The 26,229-nt window shown below is 42.5% G+C and overlaps 1 pseudogene across 1 annotated transcript in view; it reads left to right on the top strand.

Moving 5' to 3' along the window:
* The first annotated feature begins 2,435 nt into the window (after positions 1–2,435).
* Positions 2,436–26,229, top strand: part of LOC308268407 (glutamate dehydrogenase 1, mitochondrial-like) — a 42,198-nt pseudogene continuing 18,404 nt past the window's right edge. Inside the window, exons 1-4 of the transcript in view lie at positions 2,436–2,497; positions 2,544–2,670; positions 24,718–24,804; positions 24,910–24,925. The product of the transcript in view is annotated as a glutamate dehydrogenase 1, mitochondrial-like (transcript). The remainder of the gene's footprint in view (positions 2,498–2,543; positions 2,671–24,717; positions 24,805–24,909; positions 24,926–26,229) is intronic.

The raw sequence follows: 26,229 nt of genomic DNA, 5'->3' as shown, positions 1-26,229 counted from the left end.
GCTTCTAGTGTTTGCTGTGATTCATGTTTTTATTCTCATTATTCATTTTCATTCAAACATTTGTTTTTCTCTATAATGTATAAGGTTTGTGTCCAATATTTTGGATTTCCTTGCTCTGTCTCTACTTAGTGCACTCAAAATAAATGAGAACAAGTCCTCAGGATGCTCTCCCTTCCTCCCCCCACCACCTGCCTTGAATGGCTCCCCTCCCCAGACCCTCTCTTAGCATCATACTGAACTCATTGTGTTGTGCTCTGTGAGTAACAGGTATCGTGTTAGAGGCCACAGACATTTCTTCTGAAAATCCATATGTTACTGAGGAGGGAAAGAAAGCCTCACGGAGCAAGGCCTACCCTGAGGAACTGACTAGATAAGGTAATTTCGGCTGGGAAAGCCCTCTTTGCTGAAGACCTTCTCAAGAGGGAGGACAAAAGGCCTTGAGTGGCCAGGGAAGGCTTCCTGGGGGAGGCAGAACTAGAGTAGGGGCTGTGGGGAGTAAGACTTGTGCTAGAAGAGAAAGAGAAGCAGGTACTCACGTGGGAAGAGGAAGAAGCTCCAGGAGATTCCACCTGAAAGACTCAAAAAAGTTTGTGCTGTGGAGTGGGCTGGGTGAGAAGGTGAGATCCCCACACATGCACCCTACCCCCACTTCTGGCCAAGCTTCAGCTAAGCTTTTTTTTGTTTGTTTGTTTGTTTTGGTCCAGACCTTTTCATTTATTTTTTTGAAAAAAACAGGGCTTTGCTAAATTGCTGAGGCTGGCCTTGAACCTTCAGTCCTCTTGTCTCAGCTTTCCAAGTACTAGGATTACCAGAATCTATCAACACACTCAAGTGGCTAAACTATCTTTCTCTCTCTCTCTTTTTATTTTGGCACTGTACTGGTATTGGGAAGAGGGTTTAAAATGTATTAATGTGTCAATACTGGGAAAGATGTCCAATCTTGAAATATGTCTTCTTTACTAAGAAAGCCAGGGTTAGCTAACATGTCCTTGCATTCCTAAGAACAATTTAACACATTTTGGGGGAGAAGACGAAAGGTAAAAGCCTGTGTCTGGAGACAGAGATGCCTCCCCCTCAGGCCATAAATCTGGGCCTGTGTTTGGAGACAGAGATGTCTCCCCCTTTAGGCCATAAATTCGGCTGGAGAGATAACAGAAGCAGAGCCGGATTGGAGATAAGGGGTAACATGATCTCCAAAATCAGAGGGACCTGCTGGACTTAGACAGGATAAAAACTCAGTAAACTGGAGTTCTTTGGCATTTTCATTTGAATTGCCCCCCTGTGTCCTGCTCCGGCACAGGGCTGTAACTATCTCTATATTTCTATCTTTTTAATAAACTTCTTTAAATCTTCAGCAGCTGTCCAAGCGATGAATACTTATTCTTATCTTAGGACAAGAATCCACGGTTTTTCTGTTTGTCTGTCTGGGTGGTGGTGGGGGTGGTTACTTTTCCACACACACACCATGCACCTTTCCCCCCCAACCTATCCCCTGCAACATATTTGGCGCCCATGCGGGGCTATCTACAGCTGCAGGTGACTCCAGCCGACGGTGGTTCTAAAGCCACTGCATCTTGAAGGTCAGTAACCTTCCCTAAAATGGGACCAGATTTCAGAGGATGACTGGATTGCTGGCGCCAATGAGCTCTCTTGGACCATGGAGACCCCCCTGCCATGGCCTAGCTATGGCAGAATCTCCAGGGGAAGGGAGAATTTCCCATTAAATAGTGTAGGGGACAATAGAGGACTGAGAACCTCCTCCCAGCCTACTACAAGGCTTAGTGGCAGCCAGTACACTATCTGAGATCCGTACCCTGCGGGGGTAAGATCTTTGCTGCCTATGCCTACGTAGGGGGTGCAGGGCCAGTGCTTGGTCCTTATTGAGGCTTCTCGGAAACCGCTATTGTCTTGTCAGGCCCAATGAGTGCCCATCTATTAGGCCCACATCATGGATGGGACACTGTTAAAATCCCTATACAAAGTTAAATCTAAAATGCCCATGGCCCACCTTGAGAAAGCTCTCCAAACAGGAGTCTCAAGCTAGGGGATGGTAGTTTTTTTGTAGTTTGAAACAGATTCTAGGAAGATAAGCTAGCACATTTTGTTTTTAGAGACAGCATCTAGGTAGCATTGCCATTGGCAACTGGAGCCACTTGTAATAGTTCTAAATTTCAGAGCATGGAGGGTTAAGCTTTTTCAAGAGGTCAAAAAGAAAAAGTTTCAGTCAGGCAAGTCTGCTAGGTGGTGGCCGCACTCAGCAGGAATTGTTTGACATTCAACAGGCAGGGAAAACTCAATTTGCATGGAAAAGCCCTCTGAGGAGGCAGCTCAAAGAAAGGCAACGCCCAGCCACTGGCCGGTGTGGGGATTTTAGGCCTTGCATGAGTGAAGTGAATACAGAGAAACACATTAATAAGACCATTTTTTGGTGAAAAATGGCAGTAGACACCCCATCAGGAAAAGGGGGCACTGTGAAAGCGCGGGAAATGGAACAGGAGTAAGGGGGCTAAATCTCCATATCCATTCTGGCTTTTTGGTGGAAGGTACTGCCCCGTGCTTCTCCATGAATGGGACAGCTGGACGTCCACAGCTGGACCAATGGCTTTAGGACAGGAAGTTTCATCCGGACAGAGAACGGGCCATGCAGCTCGATCGGACAGGGGAATATGGGCAACGGGAAAGGGTGGCAAAGCCTCTTCCCATTTAATACCCTCCCGGTGGGCAGCAAAGCGTGGGAAATGAGGCCACCCTCTAGGCCCCCACTTCCACAGGGTGCAGGGACAGAAGGATGACCTTCTGAGCACTGTACACTTCTCTGTCTTAAGATGAGATTCCATGCATGTCCTAAATGCTAGGATAACTCGGTTTAAGTGCACAGCTCTGGGGGAGGGGGTAACTATATATTTCTATCTCTTTAATAAACTTCTTTAAATCTTCAGCAGCTGTCCAAGCGATGAATACTTATTCTTAGCTTAGGACAAGAATCCACGGTTTTTCTGTTTGTCTGTCTGGGTGGTGGTGGGGGGGTTACTTTTCCACACACATACCATGCACCTTTCCCCCCCAACCTATCCGCTGCAACAGCACTGGGGATGGAACCCAGGGCTATATATAGGTTTTATACCTCTGGGCTATACTCCCAGACCTATTTTATATTTTATTTGGAAACAGGGTCTCAGTAAGTTGCTGAGAGCCTCACTAAGTAGCTCAGGCTGGCTTGGAACCTGTGTGATCCTCCTGTCAGCCTCCCAAGCATTGGGATTACAAATGTGCACCACCACACCTGGTGCTAAGCTATCTCTTAAAGTCTGTTTTTTAGTCAATGCACACATAATCATACATTCAAACTGCAAAAAAGAGTTGACAGTTAAAAGTAGGTCTCCTTCCCTGCCCTGCCCTCCCCCCCATTTCTATCCCAGAAACAATGGTGTTTTCCACTCTCACTGGATGGCACTACCTCTATATGGGGCACAAGGCTGGGTTCTAATGCTCCTGGGTTCACCTGCTCCCCAAAGTCTGAGTCAAATTGACAGGAAAATTGGTTTTATTCAAAGCCAGCTTTGAAGAAAGACAGGAAACTTTCTTGTTTCAAATATCTAACTTAAGTGAACTCAAGGACAAGGGAATGAATAAAAGAAATCTACATATGCAGATTTAGACATCTAGAGGGCCCACAGTCTTTGCCTGGTCTCAGCTTCCTGGAGGCCTTAGGTGAGGTGGGGGCGGGGGATAGGGGCAGGGCTTCAGCCTTTACTCTCAGCAAGAGGAACTGCAGAAAAAGTTATCAGGAAGTTGTTAATTTTAGAAGGAGTCTATCAATTTTAGAGGGGGGTGTCACAACTTGCACAACTTTCTGGACTGCTGAATGCACATGCAAGATGTGTCTGAGCTCCCTTACACCCCTGGAACCTGCTCTGGCTCAGCCTGTCCCCCAGAACAACTGATCTTGAAGTGTCCTCTGTTGGTGTGCCCACATCAGCATCAACGTCACTCTTCTTCCCCTGGGCTGCGTAGGCAAAGGTCCCACAGAGGAACCCTTTGTTTTGTTTTGGAATCTGGCAGAGCTGGACCTCCACCTGGTACTGTAATATGTCAGGTGCAGGACCTGGACAAGTCACTTGGTCTCTGAGCCTGTTTCCTCAACTGTGAAACTAAAAGGATGATAGCCCTTCCTCAGGGACCAGTTGTGAAGATTAGCAGTGAAAGACATATAAAACCCAAGTATACCTTCTGGTGTGGAGGACATGACCATACATAGTAGCCTCTAGTGCTCACCAAAGAAACAGGAGACCAAGAGGAAGAGAAGACTCCCCTTTCTCACCAACCTGCAGATAGAAGCAGCCTACCAAACACCCAGGCCCTTCGCTCTGGGGACTTGCAGCCACTGTTCATGACTCCTTCAAGAGAAGGAGTGCCAGCTAAATATCTTCTGGGCAGAAGGATTGTCTTTATGCTTAGATTCTTGGATTGGACTCTGCTCAAGCAAGAGACTGACCTAGGAGCTGAAAGGCATCTTGGGCTCTGCCAAAACAGATTCTTTTCCCACCAGTCAGCTGGCCACAAGGCCACTGGCTTTGCAGAAACTGTACCATGCTGGAGGCACCACGCTGGGATCTCATGTGGAGATGAAAATTAAGGCATAAATATGCAGGTTTAATAATATTCTGTCATTTTTACAATCTCTGCTGCTTGCCTGTGATATTTTAATCCACTTTGCATGCTTTCAACATTAGAACTTCTGACAAAGTTTCACCAGGAAGATAGTATCTTTATATAATGGCCTTGTACTATGTCTGTAATTCTAAACACAAATTTATTTGCTTTTATCACTCTGAGCTAAAGAGAAAGAAAATGAACCATTATAAAAAAGGTTTCTATTACCCCCCAACACTTCCTTTAATTTTCCCACAAAGCAGCAGCTTCTTTCTCTTTTATCTTACCACTCTGCTCTTGCAGCCACAGCTCCATTATCTGTTCCAGAGCTGCCTTTGAGGTTAATATTTCAATTTGGTCCTTCTGTTAGCCATGGAGATGAATTAAATTAGTACCAGCAGGAGGAATGAATTAAATAAACTGTAAAATAATGCCAACTTTCCCCCTTTCCTTCTTCCATTCTGTACCCTAGTTAAATTTTTAAGCAAAGTCTATAGGGATTCACAAATAGTTGCCTTTAACTACTAATAAGCTGAAGCTCAGATTGTTTATATTATTTTCAAACCTCATTCCTTTGTTCATTCATCATCTGGTAGCCTGGTTCTAGATGTCAGGGTAGAGTGTGGGCTGGGGCACAACCCTTCTAAGGTAGAATGGGGGACAACCACCATCTCTGAACAGAGCAGGAAAGTGTCTGAAATAAAGTCCCTTAGGGAGAAAGAGGTGACATCACTAACAAGACTTTTAGGCCTCTGCAAAGAATTTGTGTTTCATTTCTATCAAATAGAAAGCCATTGGTAAATTTTAAGCAAGGCCTAGCAGGGCAAGAGTGCCACTGGGAGCCCAGTAAAGATCCAGGAACAGCTGAGAATGATGGGGCTGGGACTGAGCTGAGGGCAAAGGAAGTGGAGAGGAATGAGCAGGTTTGAGGTGGACATAGAAGCAAAACGTCAGGCTGTGTGGCCCCCTCTCCTCAATGGATTCCATTTTTTAAGAGTTAACTGCTTTGCTCTGATCCTGGCCTGCTTATGTGGATGACCCTTACCCCACCCACACACATACAAAACAGCTTCCAACAAGAGAGAGGGCTCCTCACCCTGAGGACTTGATTTCCAGGGGAGCCTCCAATGTGTGATCACTGCTTGAAGTCAAATTACCTTGTTCTTCAGAATCTTAGATTATTCAGTGAAACTTTCTTCTGGCTAAAACTATTGCTGAACAACCAATCCCTTTCTCCTCTTAGGTGATGCCTGAGGAGGGGCATCAATATCACTCCCAGGAAGTCGAAAGAAGTAGCCTTGCCAAATTTCTTCACATTTTTCTAGACACAGTGATTGGTTAAAAATGAGCATGGTATCCATTCTACATGAGCCAATGAGATATGATAAAACTTTTCCAGGGAGCCCTGGAAGGTGAAACTCACTCTGAATGAACTTACATGGAAGTGAGAACATTCAACCTCTAGATGGCAGTTTCTCTGAAAATTGAGACTGCACAAGAGAGAAATCTAGAGAAAAATAATCCAAGTTTTGATGACATTTTCCCAGCCTCTGAATCCAGTTATGCCTGAAGACACAACCCTTCTAAGGTAGAATGGGGGACAACCATCATCTCTGAACAGAGCAGGAAAGTGTCTGAAATAAAGTCCCTTGGGGAGAAAGAGGTGACATCACTAACAAGACTTTTAGGCCTCTGCAAAGAATTTGGGTTTTATTTCTATCAAATGCCCTTATCAGTGATAAAGTCCACTTTTGGATTTAGTCAGTTCGTATGACATTTTTTATCTTTATATCCAAAGTAATTTAGCAGATATGGAAGGATACCTTCCTATTCTAGAATAGGTTGTAGGTAGATCCAGAGGGGCTACTGGCACTTTTTTTTTCATGAGGGTTTACTAGATTGCCCATGCTAGCTTTGAATTCATGATTATCCTTCTTTAGCCTCTAGAGTTGCTGATAGGTGTGTACCATCATACCTGGCTATGACCACAGACATTTGCCTACCTAAAAGCGATAAGCACAAAATCCAGGCATCAAGGAACATTCTACCACTGGTGGAGAATCTATCCAGCACTGGAGGACAGTACATAGGAGAAAATTCAGAATACCAAGAAGAATGACAAGCAGGGAATTCACACACTGGCTCAAAAGTCACCCTCTCCACTCCTGAACCTTAGTCTCTGAGTCTGTTATAGTAACCTGACATTAAGTCACATTTACTGAGTACTTATTGCATGCCAGGCACTCTGCTAAGTGTTTGCCCACATCATCTCATTGGGTCCTCCTGGCAGCTGGTTGGCTGCTCTGCTCTGTCCACTTCTCCAAGGCTCACCACGCTGAAGGGGCAGAATTAGGAATGACCAAGCATCATCTTATAGAAGTCTGATGCTCTCAGGAGATTATCTTGTACTTCCTCTACCATCATTCTTCAGCTTTTTGGAGGCACTGCAGCCACTAGACTGATTTGATTAAAGTCTAGTACTGCTGAATCCTACTTACATCAATTCTTGAACATTTTATTTAAATTCATCAACCTTATCTTCCTTATCTGCAATTTAGAGTTTAAAACAATTCTTCAGGGCATGGTATAAAATAAAAAGTTGGGGAGACCCCTGGAGAAACCGGGCCCAGTAAGACGCTGGGTTCTGGTTGGGGGTCGCGTGTGGCGCACACCAACCGGGGCCCGGGTCGCAGGACCCTGGGTCCCGGGCCGAACTGCGTGTAGCACGCCAGACCCCTGGAGAAACCGGGCCCAGTAAGACGCTGGGTTCTGGGTGGGGGTCGCGCGCGGGGTACGCCAGATGGGGCCCGGGTCGCGGGACTCTGGGCCCCAGGCCGAACTGCGCATAGCATGCCAGACTCCTGGAGAAACCGGGCCCAGTAAGACGCTGGGTTCTGGGCAGGGGTCACGCGCAGGGCACGCCAGATGGGGCCCGGGTCGCGGGACTCTGGGCCCCAGGCCGAACTGCGAGTAGCACGCCAGACCCCTGGAGAAACCAGGCCCAGTAAGATGCTGGGTTCTGGGCAGGGGTCGAGCGTGGGGCATGCCAGATGGGGCCCAGGTTGCGGGACTCTGGGCCCCAGGCAGAACTGCGCTTAGCATGCCAGACCCCTGGAGAAACCTGGCCCAGTAAGACGCTGGGTTCTGGGTGGGGGTTGCATGCGGGGCATGCCAGCTGGGGCCCGGGTCGCGGGACTCTGGGCCCCGGCTGAACTGTGAGTAGCACGCCAGACCCCTGGAGAAACCGGGCCCAGAACAGAAAAAGATAAAGAAAAATATCGGAGAGGAGGTAAGAAAGCCGTTATGGATGCCAAGACACTGGAGATGCAGACAAAACTTATCTAAATGCACTGGAACTTATGGAAAAATTCGCCGTGAAAGAGGACTGCTATTTCTCTATATTGTTAAGAATCTCAGACATCACCTGTAAGGAGAGAGTTTAGCGGAGACCAAGGAGAAATGCGGTGTTGAAAGAGTTCTCCGCGATGGTGGTGGAGACTTGTATTCAGGAGAAGCAGAAACTGGATCTTATCAACTTTATTTTTTTGGAGAAATTACACCAAATGTCGAATGCTACCATCACGCATGCTTAGGAACACTGGACAACATTCAGAGTGGAAAAAGAGCCTGGGAAGGATTTGAAACGGTGGAGGCAGTGGCAATGCCAGTGGCCAATACTCGGGGGAGGCAGAGATCTGATACATTACACCTGGAACCTTTGAAATAATAACCACAGAGACAGTGATCAGAACCTGCTGAGGGGTTAGGTGGGCGCCGGGGCCAGTGGCCGACATCGGAGCTTGCTGTGAGGCAAGGCCACTACTGAGGCCTCCGTGGCCGGGATTGGAACCTGCCGAGGGGTTAGACCGATGCTGGGGCCAGCGAGGCCGGCATTGGAGCCTGTCATGAGGCAAGGCTTGTGCTGGGACCTCCGAGGTCGGGTCCGGAAACTGCCGAGGGGTTAGGCCGGTGCTGGGGCCAGCGAGGCTGGCATCGGAGCCTGCTGTGAGGCATGGCCGGTGCTGGGACCTCTGAGGCCAGTATTGGAGCCGGCCGAGGGGTTAGGCCAGTGCTGGGGCCAGCGAGGCCGGCACCGGAGCCTGCCATGAGGCAAGGCCGGTACTGGGGCCTCCGAGGCCGGGATTGGAGCCTGCTGAGGGGTGAGGCCAATGCTGGGGCCAGCAAGGCCGGCATTGGAGCCTGCCGTGAAGCAAGGCCGGTGCTGAGGCCTCCGAGGCCGGGATTGGAGCCTGCCTTGAGGCAAGGCCAGTACTGGGGCCTCCGAGGCCGGTATAAGAGCCTGCCGAGGGGTTAGGCCGGTGCTGGGGCCAGTGAGGCCGGCATCGGAGCCTGCCATGAGACCTGGCCAGTGCTGGGGCCTCCTAACCCGGGAACAGAACCTGCCGAGGGGTTAGGCCGGTGCTGGGGCCAACGAGGCTGGCATTGGAGCCTGCCGTGAGGCTAGGCCAGTGCTGGGGCCTTCGAGGCTGGGATTGGAATCCTGCCAAGGGGTTAGGCCGGTGCAGGGGCCAATGGCCAGCATCGGAGCCTGGCGTGAGGCAAGTTCACTCCTGCGGCCTCCAAGGCCGGGACCAAAGCCAGCTTAGGGGTTAGACCGGTGCAGGGGCCAGCAAGACCAGAACTGGGGCCTCCCATGAGGCAAGGCTGCTGCTTGAGCCAGCGAGGTCTGGATCATTCCACTGAGTAGCCAGGCCACTACTGGGACCATCAAGAGTGGGATCGGTACTTGCAACGCAGCATGCACAGAGAAATATCGCAGAAAATATCAGACACTTCTCTTAATCAGCAATAACTAGGAGGAAAAGGGCAACAGGAAGAGGTTGAGCTATAGAAAGGGCCCTATAGTGAAGGAACTAATGTGACCAATCAGAGGGTATGTAATACTGGAGGACAGAGCCTCTTTAAAACGCAGGAGGTACATAAACAAATGTATCAAAGTAAATCACCAAAGAAGCATGGGATGGAGGGAGGGGGAGGGAATGGGATGGGGGCTGGAGGAGGGCTAATTGGATGATGTGTGCTTGTATATCCTCTCAAGTCTTGTACTCCAATGTGATTGATATATGACTACAATGCACCAATTTAAAAAATAAATTAATAAAAAAAGGAAAAAAAAGTCTTTTAAGACTATAAAAAGGAAAAAAAAAAGTTGGGTATTATTTTCTCACCCCCCTTCTTTTCTAACCTGAGGGCAGTAGAACTATGTATGGCTTTAAAATATTCCTACTGGAGTTGCCAAATAAAATTCAGAACTTCCATTTAAATTTGAATTTCAGATAACAACAAATAATTTAAAGTTAATATTTAAATGAACATGCTACATTTTTAGATGCTAAATTTGGCAACCTAATTTCTGCCCTTTGACTCTAAGATTTTTCTTCTGGAAATCTATTCTAAGGTAATCATATACACAGAGAAGTTTCATGCAAGAAAAATTTCCATAGAGTGTTTTAAAAATATATGTTAATGCCAGGCATGGTGACGCATGCCTGTAATCGCAGTACTTGGGAGGCTCAGACAGGAGGATTGCAGGTTCGCAGCTGGCCGCAGAAACTTAGTGAGGACCTCTGCAATTTAGTAGGATCCTATTTAAAAGAAAAGAGAGAGAACTGGGAATGTAGTTCAGAGGTAGAATGCCCCGGGATTCAATCTCCAGTACACACACACACACACACACACACACACACACACACACACACACGTTGAAAATTATAAACTGAAAGTATGCCCAAATGTTAGAAAAATTATTCTAGTGATAAAAGTGATATTTCTGAACAATAAACAATAACATGGGGGAAACCTTCTGAGATAAGAAAAGCAAATCAAGAATAAGATTATGTAAACAGAGGGTTAAGCTATAAATATATTCTTTAAGTACAGAAAATAATGACAGAAAAATTGGTAAAATGTTAGTGGTTGTATCTGGATGGTAAAATTACAGCTTTTTAATATTTCTACTTTTATACACATGAAATTTTTTCTGTAATGAGGAAGAACTCTTTAATTCTAAAAACTGCTTCTCAACAATTACAATCCGAGGAAGAAGCTAAGTGGGCACCAGGACCCTTGGGTTCTCATGCTGGCAGACACTGGGGAGTGGCCCTGGGATAACTCTCCTTCTTGCATCCAAAATACTTCCAAAATTCTAGGTTACCTTCCTGCACATGACACAGTTGCATTAGTGGGTGCTTTTGTTTTAACACCACAGAAGATTCCTGAGATTATATTGACTGGACAGGACTAGTTCACAAGCCACCTCAGAACTAATGAGCAGAACTGGCAATGGGATGCTTGGATTTATTTTAGCCACCCAAGATGTCAATCTGGAATTGGGAATAGAGCCATGATCTATGGTGCATATTTGAAGAAAAAGTTGGATATTTTTAGGAAGTGGATCAAAAAAGGATTCTGGGTTAGGACCCACCAACTAAACTTAGCAGGTATTTAGGGGTACCAGCTAATCTCTCAGGGCCTCATGCAAGGTTCTAGGATCATAGATAAGAGATGAGATAATCACTGACTTCAGAGGCATGTCTGACCACCTAGTGTACTTCTTAGACAATTTTTGCGTCTTGAATCATAGTTGAGTTTATGTGTGTAGATTCTCTGGATAGACAGATTGTTATCTGATTGGCTTCATGATATTCTAGGATAATAGATCTACTGGGCTGTAAATGAACAGGGAAGTTGAGAAGGTCCTAAGCACCCTCATCATCATCTCATCATCATCATCTTCTCCTTCTCCTTCTCCTCTTTCTCCTTCTCCTTTTCCTCCTCCTCCTCCTCCTTCTTCTTCTTCCTCTGGTGGTACTAGAGTTTCTGGAAACCCTTATACTTCCGGGCTATACTCCCAGACCTATTTTTTAATATATTTTTATTTAGAAACAGGGTCTATTAAGCCAGTGCGGCTGGCTTCAAACCTGCACGATCCTCCTGTCTCTGCCTCACAAGTGCGAGGATTATAAGCATGCGCCACCGCCTGGCAAGCACCCTTAACTTCTTATGCCTATATATGAGCTGTCTTGCTTTGTTCTTAAAAGATACACCATCAGACTGAGCCATTTTCTTTCTCTCCTCTCTTTTATTTCTTTCATTTCTCTATTTTATAAAAAAAATTCTGCTAGTAGTTTTTCTAATGAAGTATTTTATGGTTTTCTCTCCTTTAAAAGAATGAAGGGAGTGTTATTAAGTTAATTTTTGCCTTAATGTATTTCCTCTATATTTCATGCTGTGGACACAACTGTTTCTGCAAATGATTTTTTCCAAGATGTCTGATTTATTTTTAATTGCCTCTGTCCTTCAGTTTGGTTCCATGCTATGGTTGTTATTTCTTTTTTTTTTTGGTATTTAAATCCTGGAGACCTAATAGGTAAAGTCTTCTCCCTTTGGTGAGCAAGGCAATGACTTGGAAGGGTGGAAAGGCACTCATCCTGAGTAAAAGGGACAAAGCAAAGCTACCTTACTGTGGCTTTCAGGTTGAAATACAAATAATATTTTCTTCTGTTTGTAAAACATTACAAAATAGGAAACTTATTTACATGTACTAACTCAAATGCTCCCCATTGAGAAAACACCAAAATGAGGTATTGGTGAGGTATTGGCTCACAACTTATGAAGTGACTAAATGAGGGGTTATACCTATTTGAAGGCTAAAAAATGACTTGCCAGATAATTTACAATGGCAGCAACACCTTAAAGATAAGCATCCTTCTACTATATGCCCCCCATAGGAAAAAATCCAACCCCAAACAATGTTCCTGTCATAAGTATTTGTGCCTTTATTAAAAAATCATATTCATTATGAAAAAGGAAAGTACTGTGTGTTTATACATATTTACTAATAATCCCTCCACCTGGAAGTGCTCACTGCCTGGAAGGACAAGAAGTTGGGTTTGGGGATAAGTACTACCCAGCCAGGGTTTTGTCTGATCATCAAAACCTTTCACCCTGCTCCCTAACCCCTGCTCCATCCTATTTATTTATCTATTTATTTTTGGCACTAGGGAATGACCCTATTGGTGTTCTATCTCCAAGCTACACCCCCAACCCTTATTATTTTTTATTTTGAAATAGGGTCTTACTGAGTTTCTGAGGCTGACTTTGAACCTGCAATCTTCCTGTCTCAACCTCCCAAGTACTGGGGTTATAGGCTTACACTCCAAGCTGGGCTCCTTCTTTTACAAATCCAGTTAGTTTAGAAATTGCACATATACTATCATTACTTGCCCAGCTTTCATTTCCTCTTCTCAAACTCAGTGTTCCTTTGAGAAAACACCAAAGTGGGTGGAGTGATTGATTTCAGCCCTAGAAGCAACAGCAATCATGTAACCTAGACTTAAGTCAATAAGCGCCAGTGATCCTGAAAATGCTATGTCTCTTGGGAGGTAGTTCTGTTTCTGCTGGATATGAAACTGAAGGTTGAAGGTAGCCAATTAGTCTATTATGACTAAAATCATTATAGCAACTTCAGATTTATTGTGCTTACATTTGGAATTTTTACATATTTTTCATCTTTTTACTTTCAATCTATTTTTGCATTTGAATTTAAAGTGTGTCTTTTTAGCCGGGCGTGGTGGCACACGCTTGTAATCCCAGCATTTGGGAGGCTGAGACTGGAGGATCGTGGTTCGCAGACAGCCTCAGCTGCTTAGTGAGGCCCTCTGAAACTCAGTGAGACCATGTTTCAAAATTAAGAAGAAAAAAAAACATTGGGCAGGGAGTGTAGCTCGGAGGTCAAATGCCTCTGGGTTCCATCCCCAGACCCGTAAAATAAATAAATAAATAAATAAATAAATAAATAAATAAATAGTATCTTTTAAAAACAGTATATACTTGGTTCTGGCTTTTTATCCAATGTTAATCTCTGTCTTTTGTTTGGGATGCATATTCTTTTTATATTTAGTATAATTATTGATACAGTTGTATTAAGGTCTGCCATTTTCCCATTTACTTTCCATTTGCCTCATTTTTTTGTTCTTGTTCTTACTTTCTTGCCTTCTACTTACAGACACCTTAAACCTACTCATGCAGCATTACAATTTGTTTTAAAGTCCTCTTGTGTGTGTGTGTGTGTGTGTGTGTGTGTGTGTGTGTGTTATGCTTGTCATTAATTTTCCTGTACTCAGGTTGTAAATTTTGACTCCCCTGTAGTATATAGCACCTATATACAGAATGAGCTCTATTCATTTGCTCCTGTGTGCTGGCATTTAGTCTGGTACCCTGGAGGGCTCCCTTGTACCTTTGTAACCAATTATTTTTAACAGAAATGAGGATAATCTTGTCTGTGGTTCCACTGTGTCTAGGGATTTCCTCATTCTACAATTTCCAAGATCTTGCCAGCCATAGCCTTTGAGTCCCCTTGCTTTAAACCCACAATGCTTCATCTTTCTTCTGTTTCCTGCCTGAGCTACCCAAGATTAGGGTTTACACTTGATTATAAGACATCGTTTGGGGATGTGGTGCACATCTGTAATCCCAGTACTTAGGAGGCTGAGACAGAAGGATTGCAGGTTTGAGCAATTAGCAGGTTAAGCAATTTAGCAAGACTCTATTTCAAATTGAAAAATAAAAAAGGGCTGGGTTTATAGAAATGTCCTTGGGTCCAATATCCAGTACCCCAAAATAAAAAAAAAAAACAAGCAAAACCCATCAAAATTATATTTTTCCTTAGGAAGCTCTTTATTCTATAAATATGCTTCTCTGATTTCTTCTCTCTTCCTTTATCTACCTGATAAGGTGTGTGTGTGTGTGTGTGTGTGTGTGTGTGTGTGTGTGCACTCACACACGAGCATGTGTGAGTGTGGTGCTGGGGATTGAACTCAGAGGCATTCTACCTCCAAGCTACATTTACAGCCCTATTTGATTTGATTTTTTTTATTTTTGAAACTGGGTCTTGCTAAGTTGCAGAGGGCCTTAATAAGTTACTGAGGCTAGCTGCAAACTTGTGATCCTCCTGTCTCAGTCTCCCAAGTACTGGGATTACAAGTGTGTGCCACCACAACTGGAAAATCTGATAAAGTTTTAATTTTCCACTACCATTTTCTTCAGCCATAGCAAGATAGTTGGAGAATAACCTTTGATCATAAACCCACAAATTCGGACTTCCGGGAAGACGGCGACGGAGCAAAACAGGGCTTACGAGCCCCGCTAACAACCAATCCTATTACTACAAAATCAGTGCCTTTCATAGCCAGAAAACACTATCAGCAGAGAAACAAAAAATGTAATTTTAAAGGACAGAGAAAAAGAGAGCTGGAAAAATGAGACACCAGAAACCAGACCGCAGTGCTGCAGCCAGAGCCGCAGCATGAAGCGGCAGGCGCCATTTTGTCTTGCAGCACCAGGCTCCAGAGAGGAAAGGAACTCATAACGGGGTTCAGAAACCAGAGAGGAGATACGCCGGCCTCACGCCCGATAACGCAGCAGCAGCGCCTTACTGCTGGCGGCAGAGGCGAGTTCACCACACGGCACCAGACCAACACACCCAACAGCCCACCAAGCTCCAGAGAGGAGCAGCGGACAGCGAGCTGAAGTGAGCCGCTGTGGAACAGCTGGGCGGGATTTGGCAGATCTCTCAGTGCAGCGAGCATCTAAAGCTCCCAGGGGGTGGGCTCAGTGCATCCTGCAGGGATCCAGAGTGCAGTTCAAAAACAGAAAAGAAATACGCCACCCTCATGGCCGAAGGCGCGGCAGCGGCGCCATATTGCTACCGGCGGCAGCAGCAGTGAATTCACCGAGTCCATGACAGCTCCATCTGCATACTCAACAACATTGAGTCATTGCGGGCCCCAGAGGAGGAATCCCAGTACTGCACTCCCAGGGACTTGATCCAGTGGGGAAGTGGCGATGGCAGAGATATCACACCATAGGAGAACGCCCAACCTGGCACCCCCCATGGTCTAAAGCAGCCTCGATTGACTCCCAGGGTCAGAGACTCTGCGATACAACCCGGTAAAGGAGTAGTGGGAACTGAGATACCATAGACTCGAGATCCACAGCACCTTAAGTGAAGTCGTAATGACCCAGGGAAGAACCCAGAGAAGGCACAAACTTCCGAAATCATGGGAAAGAGGAATAACAATGGAGCAATGGATGCCCACAACCCCACAACATCAGAACCCGATAAAACAGAAAATCAGAGATTTCTAGAAGATCAAATCAGGAAAATAACTGTAGAAATAATAGAGGTGTTTCGAAAAGAATTCAGAGAGAGCCAAAGAGAGATAAAGGATGCAATTAATGAAGTAAAGGCCTCAATTCAAAGTACAAACAACCGACTAGACCACATGGAAAATAGAATCTCACTCCTAGAAGATGATTATTCAAAAAATGAACACATAGTTTCTAATTTAGAAAAAAATATCCAACAGCAGGAATCTGACATTGAAGAAATATGGGCCCATTTTAAGAGAGCTAACCTAAGATTAATTGGAATAGAGGAGAGAAAAGAAGGTGAAACCAAAGGGATTAACAATCTTTTCAAGGAAATAATACCAGAAAAATTTCCAAACATAGAGCAAGAGGTCGATACACAGGTCCAGGAAACTTATAGAACTCCTGTTAGAGAGGATCAGAGAAGAGGATCCCCATGCCACATAATTGTCAAAATGACCACTGTGGAAGCCAAGCAGAGAATCTTAAAGGCAACAAAAACAAAGGGCCAAGTGACATTCAGAGGCAAACCAATTAGAATCACTCCAGATTTCCCAAACCAAGTCATGAAGAGACAGAAGGGCTTGGAGTAACATATTCCAAACTCTGAAAGAAAAAACTTCCAGCCAAAAATTTCCTACCCAGCATAACTTTCTATCAAATTAGATGGGGAAATAAGAAGCTTCCATGACAAACAGAAACTGAAGGAATTTATGTCTTCAAAACCAGCGCTAGAGAAAATACTCAAAGAGATTAACTACAAAGAAGAAATAGGTAACACACACCAGAACCAGAGAAACAAGATTTTCCATCCAACAGACAACTAAGATTAGTTATCTGTGGAGATCCATTATTTATGTTAGTCTTTTACCTATCTCTAAATTGTATTGTTAGCTTTTATTGTTGCTAATTTTTAGGATTTCTAGTTGAAATATTAATATACCTTCAGATATAGCATTTGGAAATATTTTATCCCATTCTATCAGTAACTTTTAACTCTGTTTACATTGTCTTTGTATATACAATATTTTTTTTTATTTTTTAGGGAGTTTATTTACCCTTTTGTTGCCTGTGCCATTGAAATCATATCCAAGAAATCACTGCCAATTTCAATGTTGTGAGGTTTTATGACCCAGATTTTCTTCTAAAAGTTTATAATCTTAAGATTTTATATTTAGGTCTTTTATCTATTTTGAGTTAATATTTGTAAATATGTTAGGTAAGGGTCCAATTTTATTATTTTTCATGTAATTATTATTTTTCAACAATATTTAGTTAAAAGATTATTATTTCCACCACCAAATGTTCGTGGAAACCTTGTCAAAAATAACTTGACAATATATGAAAGAATTTATCTCTAGGCTTTTATTTATCTCCAATGGTTTATATATCTGCCTCTGGAACAGTACTACACTGTTTCAATTATTGTAGCTTTATATGGTTTGAAATCAGAAAATATACATCTTCTAGCTTTGTTCTTCTTTGAGATTGTTTTGGGTATCTAGAGTCCATATTCCATATCAGGATAGATTTTCTCTGAAAAATAAATAAATAAATGTATGATAGCTTCACCTAAAAAAAAAAAAAGAAAAGAAAAAAATATTCTCTGGTAAGAAAGAAAGCAAAAGGAAATATTGAACTGTTATCTTTTAGTCATCAAAAGCTTGGTATCAGACAAATGAAACTGTTTTGTGAGATTATCATCGTTAATATTGGATAAATTGCCATAAAACTAGATGTCAACCACTAAGCCAAGCATGGAAAGGAGGGATGGGGAGGGAACGGGGTGGGGATCGGGTAGGGGCTAACTGGGCGATGTGTGCATGTATGTCTACAAAAATATCTTCTTTATACCATTATGATGTATGAATACATTGCACCAATAAAAAAAAGATAATATCTAAAAAATAAAATAAAATAAAATAAACCCACAAATTCATAATATTTCACCATTAAGCACAGCTTGTGGAGGGCATCTACTTCTCAAGTTCTGCCTTCTTTGAATGTTTTCACATATTTTAAATAATTGTTTTATTAAATTATTTTATTATGTTTGCATTACTATTGTATGTGGCAAAACTTACATACTATTGTATGACCCCTTTAGTTCTCCATTGATACTCAAACTAGTTCCCAGATTTCTTTTTTTTTTCTTTTGAAAGTAGAGCTTGAACATAACAGCATTCTACCTCTAAGCTATCTCAGCTCCCCCCCCCTTTTTTATTTTGAAACCAGGTCTCACTAAGTTGCTGAGAGTCTCCCTAAACTGCTGAGGCTGATGTCAAATCTGAAATCCTTCTGTCTCAGCCTCCCAAGTACTTGAATTATAGGCATGCACCAGCATGCATGGCTCTGGATTTCTTTTTAAATCTCCCCAAATCACTCTGATGTCCACCAAGTTCTGAGAACAATAAACCTCTTTGCCTCCCTGGAAGATTGGCCTTATTTTTGCTATACCTGCTATATAAACATCCCTCTGAACTCTAAGTATTGGGTCCCATGAATAGACTGTACAAGAGTTTTAAAAATTTCTAAACCAGCAAGGTTTAAGTAAGAGAATATTGTCATTTTATGTTGTTTCAATGTTTTCATTCACTCCAAAATTCATGTTGAAAGGTAATCCTTATAGCAACAGTTTTGGGAGGTGTGGCTTTTGAGTGCTGATTGAGAAATGAGGGATTTGCCCTCCTGAATGAGATTAGATGCTCTTATAAAAGGTCTTCCCAAAGGAAATTTGTTCCTTCTTTGTCATTTCATCTTCTGCCATGTGAGAACATAGGGTTCCTTCCAAGTATGCTTACAAGACATCATCTTAGAAAAAAACGAGCAGCACTCACTAGACAACCGAGCCTAGTGTCACCTTAATCTTGACTCCCAACCTCCAGATGGTAAGAAGAAATTTTCTGTTTTTTAAAATTACCCAGTTCTCAAGTATTTTGTTATATCAGCACAACATACTATGAGAGCATCATTGGGAAAGGGATATGCTAAGATTTTCTTAAGTTAACAAAGGCTTGAAATAAAGATATCTGAAGCTCAGAATTTGAAAAAAAATCTGCTGGGGTTGGAAGATTTTGGTCCTTGGTATACTGGAAGTCCTGTTTTTAATCAGATGAAGAGGATCATCCTGGCCCTGGTAGTCAATTTTGAGGAAACAGCCGTTGATGTTCTCAGAAAGAATTGACCTATTATTGGATTATATTCTTCTTTACAAGACTATGTGAGGCTGTTCTGTCTGGAATCCACTCAGTTGTATGTGAAGTTATATGCATCCAAATACGTCATGGTTTGTCTTAGCTTAGAACAAACACTGGCATCACCACCAAAAGTCTGGAGAGTTATTCATCCCTTTCTTTACTCAGCCAATACTTCCTGAGTTTTTGTTCCAATGGCAGAATCTAGCCAAACTCTAGGTATGAGAGATAGAAGGAATCATAGCCACTATCCTGAAAGTACTCCTAACCTACTGCAGGAGCAGACCAAAGAGACACAGTGTGTTATGACTATTTTGTTTGGGTTTGAAAGGCTTTAGCTTTGAGGATACAGCAGAGATAATTTTTTAACTAGACTATCTGAGTTTACCTCCAAGCCTAGCCACTGACTGTGACCTTGGGAAAGGCATTTGTCCTCTCTGTGCCTTGTTTCCTGAGGGTACTTATAATACCTATTTAAAGAAAGTACAAAGATTAAATGATTTAATGAATGTGTAGCTCTTAGATCAGAGCCTGGTAAATACTGTGCTATGCAAGTGCCATTGTCTTCCCTTTATTTGTTGGACTAAGTGATTGTAATGTAAAATATTCTTTCATCTTTGGGGAGGATATAATGATCAACCCACACTTGCTTTTCTGGAATCATTCTGATTTACTCTCTGGCTTGAAAGTCAATATTGCCTGGGGTGAGTATTCATATTGTAAGTATGTGGCCCTTTGCCCTTGGGCCACACAGCTGGGGTGACCCTCACATCTTCCTAAGGACTGTATATGGTCCTAGGTCATTATCTCATGTGACATGCCACCCACATCACAATGTTCTAGGACACTAAACTCCAAAAAAGGATGTTCCCTACCTATTCTGGTGGTGCGGTGCTCAATTTAGGCTGAAGAAGCCCTGCTGCTGAGATTATTTGAACTGATCTGTCTGTGACATGATGAGTCCTTGTTCCTGGTTAGACCATCAAGGTCCAGCAGTGACACTCCTTTGGGAGATCATCTGACCTGTGCAGGTGTTATCTTCATTTTACAGAAGAGAAGCAGAAGCTCAATGTCACTGTCAGAAGGGATGTGAACACAAGGGCTTGCACATTTAACCCTCATGTTCTCTGCCTATACTAGGTTTCAGAATAGGTTTGCCAAATTCACTTCAGACTGTGTGTGCAAATGTGTTTACTGTTGGTTCAAGAATGTAGGATGGACTGACCATACAGGAAGTATCGCAATGCCTGACTTCAAACTATGCTACAAAGCCACAGAAATAAAAACAGCATAATACTGGCACAAAAACAAACAAATAGACCAATGGAGCAGAATAGAAGCCTCAGAAACAAATCTGCATGCTTACAGCCATTTGATTTTTTACAAAGAGGTCAAAAACAACATTAGAAAAAAAGAGAACCTCTTTAACAAATAGCAATGGTGAAACTGGTTAATCATATGCAGAAAAATAGAAATAAACCCCACTTTCTCACCCTTGCACAATTGAATATTGCACAAGAGTCAATTCAAGATGGATCAAAAACCTGGAAAGTAGACCAGAGACCTTGCAGATCCTTGAAGAGAATATAGGTCCAACACTTCAACACATAGGCACAAGTAAAACCATTCTCAACAAGACCCCAAAGGCACCAGAAATTAAAAAGAGAATCAATACATTGGATTGTATTAAACTGAAGAGCTTCTTTGCAGAAAACTGTCAAGTACCTCAACAGAGAGCCAACAGAATGGGATAAGATTTTTGCCATCTACTCTTCCGATAAAGGACTATTGTCCAGAATATACAGAGATCTCAAGAAACTCACCACAAAAAAAAACCCAATCAAAAAAATGGACAAGTGAACTAAATAGACACTTCACAAAAGAAGAAATACAAATGGCCAATAAATGTATGAAAAATGTTCAAAATCATTAGCAATCAAGAGATGCAAATCAAAACTACCCTGAGATTTCACCTAACCCCAATTAGAATGACATTCATTAAAAATACAAATAACAACAAATGCTGGTGAGGGTATGGAGAAATACTTGCTGGTGGAATTTCAAATTAGTGCAAGCATTTTGGAAAACTGTATGGAGAATCCTCAGAAGAATCAAAATGAACCTACCATATGACCCAGCAATACTACTTTGGGTATCTATTCAAAAGAATGGAAACCAAACTACCAGACTAATGCATGCATATCTATGTTTATAGCTGCACAATGCACAATTGCCAAACTATGGAACAAGCCAAGATATCCATCAACAGATGAATGGATTACAAAACTATGGGAAATGTACACAATGAAATTTTACTCAGTCACAAAGAACAAAATTATGTAATTTTCAGGGAAATGGATGGAACTGAAGAATATTATGCTAAGTGAGATTAGTCAGTCACAAGAAGTGAAAAGTCAGATGCTTTCCCTAATATGCAGAAGCTAGGGAGAAAATAGGTCCTAGGACAGACTCCAGACAAATAAGGAAAAGCTTTAGATGAGTAAAGAAGGGAACCTAACTGAGGAAGATGGGGAGGGAAGCACTTTAATGCACATGATGTACATTCACAAACATATCAAAGATAATCACTAAGCTAAACGTGAGAAGGAGGGGGAAGGAAATGGGGTGGAAAACAAAGGTCTAAATGAGTAATATGTGCATGTATACCTCTATCATTCTGTACCTCCTAATGATGTATGATTATAATATACCAATAAATAAAGAAAAAAGAAAGTGGAGGGGTCAGCCATACCCATAATTTATATGAAATTCTTAGAGCTACCTGATTGGGCCATTCAGAGTACATAATTGGGTATCCTGAACATTTTGTGCCTGAGGACTGGGGACAAGAATGGAAGGAGGAAGGAATCTGTTCTAGAAGGATTGCCCTGGAGTCTGTGCAGTCATACTTCCCTCTGATCCATCTGTTTATCCACACAATTCTTACTGAGCTGCTAGGTTTGATGTACTATCTTAGAAGCTAGGTATCTGGTGAGAAACAAGATACCATCTGTCTGTTCTCATGGGACTGACAATAGAAGAAAGCCGTTGACCTAAACTTTTCCCAAACAAACCAAAGCTGTATGCATAGTATCCTTCACCCTTCATTTGTCTATAACTGTTATTTATTTCTTGTAAACAGTACATTTCTGGAAGCCCCAGGAAAGGGTATGTGACTCCTCTAACTCTCAATGTTGTAAGAGTTATGTTATTGCAGAGTAGGCCCAAGCTACCCTGGTATCAGACTCACCTGGGCTTGAATCTCAACTCTGACCCTTCGCTGAACTCAGCAACTTAGTTTTTCACTTCCAACATAAAGAGCATAATATCTGTCTTATATAGTTGTTGTGAGGAACAGAAACACTTAGCTCATATTGATGAACTATGTACTATATGCTGGGTCCTGAGGCATCCATGTTGAGCAATAGAGATGTGGACCCAGCACCTTAGAGCACAACTCAGCAAGAGGTAGAGAAGATCAGTGTAGTATCCAGGCAGTGCTTCATATATGGTGGCTCCCTTCCTATCACACTGGGCAGACTCTGTGGAGAGATATTGAGGAAATCTAATTGTGTGGTCTTTGTTACTCTGGCAGTTATAGCCTTGCTGCTGGGGGTGTTTAGATCAGAGCTTCCTGATTGCTCTGCTTGACTCTGTGTGTGTGTGTGTGTGTGTGTGTGTGTGTGTGTGTGTGTGTGTGTAGTACTGGGGTAGAACCAGAGGCATTCTATCTCTGAGCTACACCTATTTTCAGGCTGACTGAGAACTGCGGTCCTTCTACTTCAGCCTCCCAAGTACTGGGATTACAAGCATGTGCCACCACACCCAGTTCTGCTTGACTTTTAAGGAATCAAATAATATCAGCTTCACTTAGTTTGCTTTCCCTTAGGTAGGCAGCTAGTTATTTAGGTAAACGAGCTCACAGACTAACACTGAAGCCACTTAGACATACTTTTCCAACTTATTTATATAAAACTACATTTTATATTGAGGCCCAGTGTATATGTGTGTACATACATAAAAATAAAACAAGCTGCGCATGGTGGCGCATGCTTGTAATCCCAGCATTCGGGAGGCTGAGACTGAAGGATTGCGGTTCGCCGACAGTCTCAGCTACTTAGTGAGGCCCTCTGCAACTCAGTGAGACCCGGGTGTAGCTCGAAGGTCGAATGCCCCTGGGTTCCATCCCCAATACGCAAAATAAATAAATAAATAAATAATTATAAATAAATAAAGGTTCGTGGAATAATACTTACCCTAATATGGGTGATGCATTTATATTTTAATGACCATCAATAACTGCCCAAGAAAGATCATGTGCAGAACTGAAACTCAGAGTGCTTGGAATAAAGCATAGTTGGGACAGGATTCTTATGCATTAGCAGTCAGGAATGAGGAGAAAGGGCAAGAAACAAGTACATGATAGATCAGGGCAGAATACTGAGCCCTGGAGAAGAAGTTTGAGGTCTGCTTGACCCTTCAATGAGGAGCATGAATCAGGTACTGGAAATCAGAATTGCAATACTCACCCACTGGAGCATCTCTGCCAATTAGAGTCATCACTGTAGGCTTAGATTCACAGACTCATAATTTGCAATTATGCAAATTAATCCTGGAAGTTTCAAGAAGCTGTAATTGACCTATAGTATTTGACCTATTGTAAAGCCAATGAGTAACTGAGTTCTTTTTTTATCCTCCACATTGATGGTTCTGAGGTACATTAGAAAAAAAATCTTTTCAGAAGCTCCCACCAGGATTGAGTATACTCCCTGCAATAGTGACACACTCAATAATGCATCCTTTTATTGATTTTTCTTCCTTTCTTGTTTTATTCCTTTCTCCTGTACTCCAGCTCCCTGGGGTCATATTCTCATGGAAGCATCTGTATAGGCTCTTCTCTTGGAGGAATTTAGGCCAAGATAGCACCCTGCATGATCACATTTTTGCTTACTTACTTACTCTCATCTTATGGTTACTCACTAAAACCTTTCACCCTACTCTTCTTGCAAAGTCAAGAAGAGTTATCCTCCCCTCCCCTTTGAATTTTCCTTGAACATATGCCCCTACTTTTCCTGTGCCACTCCATTCTGGTCTTCACTCATGTACCACCATCAAGAAGTCCTTACTGACCATCTGGTGAGAATAGCCATTGTTCCAAATAGCATGCACTGTCTACCTCATTTCCCTATTTATTTTCCATGGTACCTACCATAATCATAAGGTAGGAGCCCAGTTGGGTCTTTGGATGTACTTTTGACTAGAAGCTTAAAAATTAAAATAAAAAATAAGGCTTCTTCACTGCCGCAACACCTTTGGATAATAACAAACACACAGCTCTGGAGATAAGACATAAAACAGGCTGAGCCTCCCTAGACCACTTGAGAGGTACAACCCAGCACCAGATCTCCCTAATATAAAAAAAAAAACATAGTCTCCTTAGGCTGCCTGCAGATAGGACACAGGACTAAATGATATATCACTAACCGCCATTCTGTTTCTGTCTCTTGCTTATGCTAAGTGAAATAAATATCACACTTACCCCCTCCTCCCCTCCATAATTACATGACCAAATGTATAAAAATACATGTAAATTTCAGTGCTTGGGGCCCAGATCCAAAGCTGTTTCTTACTAGGTCTTCACTAGTGAATAAAGTAGCTTGTTTTTTCAACTCTGACCACAGTGTTTCTTTGTCTCTAGGGGCCAAGCTCTGAGGATGAGCCCCCTGCAACACTCAGAAATGCTCTTCTTCCTCACTGCTTTGTGCATTATATGTGGGTGATTGAAGTAAGTGCTGGCAGTCTTCCTTCCCTGGACTCTGTTCTCAGATGCACTGCCTGATCCAATGGAGGTATAAGTGCAGCCACTTACACTTTAACTGGCATGTTTCAGATGGGCCCAAGATCAGGTAATAAATGGCAACTGGCACTCAATCTCAGGATAAAAGAAACTGAGAGAAACCATGAAGAAGTTGTAAAATTGAGGCCTATCTAAAAAGGAGCCTCCACAAATCTCCTTATTACTATCTGACAATGTGACCAATACTGCCTGGCTTTCTGGTTTCTCAAGATAAACCAGAAAACTGGTTGTATGCATATATGTGTGAGAGACTTCCACATTTTAAAATACTGAGTGACAATTCCATTTTTCAACATTTCTTGGGTCAGATTTGGCCTGTGGACTTCCTTTCATGAGCTTCACTCCATCTGTTTCAGGGTCCAGGCTGGATTGAGCCTGCCTCACTCACCTGGTCATTCCACACTCACACATTTAAGACAATCAGATTTGGGTGTCCCAAGACATGGATGTTGCTTTGCCAGAGTTAGAAACTGAGGCCTGCCATCAGATAAGACACAGTGCAGATGAAATACAAAAGAATAAGGGAGAAAAAGGGGGGTTGTAATGGTGCAAAAGAGATGGAAATCTAATTTTGTACTGTTTGTAAATACATAAATCCAAGATGCCAAAAAAGTAGAATATGTGGTCTTTAGATAAGGTACCAAAAGTATGTCCTGGATAATTGACCTTTTTAAGAAATACGATGTTTAGCACTTAATAACTAAAAAAGAAAAATTTAGCAAGAATGAGCAAAAAAAGAAAGAAATGAAAATTATGGTTGCATTTTCCCAATTTGATATGGTGTGGATGTTAGCTAATTAATTCTTAATGCCCTTGAATTGATGTTGTGTCATTTATGCTCATGCAAATTATCTCTAGCTCAAGTTAAAAGTCAAACATATTGAGCAAGACAAACAGCAAACATTCATAGAAGACAAAATAATAATGGCTATAGTTGGTTATTCATGCTGTCATAAATATGACTGTTATGTTGACATTTCCATTTGAAACTATTATTTTCCACAACTGATAACTAGGCCATAAAACATAAATTTCCACTGTGTTCTAAGTTAATTTTATGATGTTAACCAAAAATGGGTTTTCAATTACCTACCCCAAGTTTAAAAATAGCTCTACCTAAGAAGTTAACAGGTTGCACCACTCCCCTTCCAACACCCATTTGACTTTCAGTGCCTAGATTGGGTAGGTCATTGCCACAGACACTGCACTCTAACCTGGCTTTTCTGAGCAACTACCTTGGGGTGATCCCGAGCCCACCACCTACTTGGGTTTTGGGGTTTCTTCTTACTATCACTCACTTGCTATTGCTTTTACTTGCCCAGTGGCCTGAGACCTTTCCTTTCTGAAGCAGCC

The sequence above is a fragment of the Muscardinus avellanarius genome, assembly GCF_963383645.1.
Source record: "Muscardinus avellanarius genome assembly, chromosome: 10".
NCBI classification, from domain to species: Eukaryota; Metazoa; Chordata; class Mammalia; order Rodentia; family Gliridae; genus Muscardinus; species Muscardinus avellanarius.
The sequence above is the reverse complement of the archived record's forward strand: the minus strand, read 5'-3'. Positions and strand labels throughout refer to the sequence as shown.